This window comes from Nannospalax galili, unplaced genomic scaffold, assembly GCF_000622305.1.
Source record: "Nannospalax galili isolate Female #2095 unplaced genomic scaffold, S.galili_v1.0 scaffold1203, whole genome shotgun sequence".
NCBI lineage: Eukaryota > Metazoa > Chordata > Mammalia > Rodentia > Spalacidae > Nannospalax > Nannospalax galili.
Genome location: NW_008349001.1, coordinates 63,462 through 65,018, shown reverse-complemented (window position 1 = coordinate 65,018; position 1,557 = coordinate 63,462).

The window sequence follows — 1,557 nt, the reverse complement described above, 5'->3', positions numbered from 1 at the left end:
TTGAGGTTATTGAGAATGGGACGGTTTCCTCGAATACTTTTTCTGATTGTTTGTTATTGGTATATACAAAGGCTACTTATTTTTGTAAGTTGATTTTGTGTCCTGACACTTGACTAAAGGTATTAATTGATTCTAACAGTTTTCAAGTGGAATTTTTGGGCTCTCTTATGTATAATATCATGTCATCTGTAAATAGGGATAATTTAACCACTTCTTTTCCAATTGGTACTCTTTTAATTTCCTTCTCTTGTTTTATTGCTCTTGCAAGAGTTTCAATATTGAGAGATATGTGGCAATAGTGGACAGCCCTATCTGGTTGCTGATTTTAATGGCAATGCTTCCGGTATTTCTCCATTAAGGATGATGCTGACTATGAGTTTGTTGTATATAGCTTTAATTATGTTGAGGTATGTTGCCAACAGACCAATTCCTTCTAGGACTTTTAACATGAATGCATGTTGGATTTTGTCAAATGCCTTTTCTACATCTATTGAAATGACCAGGTAGTTTTTGTCTTTAAGTCCACTTATCTGTTTTATTTTGTTTATTTATTTATGTATGTTGAACCATCCTGCATGTCTAGAATAAAGCCAACTTGATAGTGGTGGATGATCTTTTTGATGTGTGTATGTATACTGATTGCAAGCATTTTGCATAATATCTTTGCATGTATTTTCATTAAGGATATGGTTCTATAGTTTTCTTTTTCATTGTATCTTTACCTGGTTTTGGTACTAGAGTGATACTGGCTTCATAGAAGGAGTTTGGAAGTTTCTCCTCTGTTTCTATCTTTTTGAACAATTTAAACAGTATTGGTTGTAGATTTTCTTTGAATGTGTAGTAGAATTCTACTGTGAATCCATCTGGGCCTGGGCTTCCTTTAGTCGGGAGGTTTTGTATTACTGTTTCAATTTCCTTATTTGTTATGGGTCTGTTTAGGCTGTTAATGTCCTCTTGATTTAATGTTGGTGGTGACCATGATTTTAGAAATTCATCCAATTTTTTTGAGATTTTCAAAATTTAATGGAGTATAGATTTTTAAAGTATGCTCTTACAATATTTTGGATTTTTTAGGTGTTTGTTGTGATGTTTCCCCTTTCATCTGATTTTGTTGATTCACATTTGCTCTTTATTTCCTTTGCTTAACTGGGCTAAGAGTTTGTCTTTCTTGTTTAAACTTTCAAAGAACAAGCTCTTAGATTCATTTTTTTATTGTCTACTTTATTTCCATTTCATTAATTTCTGCTCTGACTTTTATTATTTCTTCTAATCTACTATGTTTGGAGTTGGATTGTTCTAGCCTTTTCAGTCTTGAGTTCTACTGTCAAGTTGTTTATATGTGTTCTTTCATATTTTTTAATATTTGCTTAACTGGGCTAAGAGTTTGTCTTTCTTGTTTAAACTTTCAAAGAACAAGCTCTTAGATTCATTTTTTTATTGTCTACTTTATTTCCATTTCATTAATTTCTGCTCTGACTTTTATTATTTCTTCTTTTCTGCTGGGTTTGGGTTTCATTTGTTGTTGCTTTTCAAGTGTCATAAGTTGCAATATTAAGT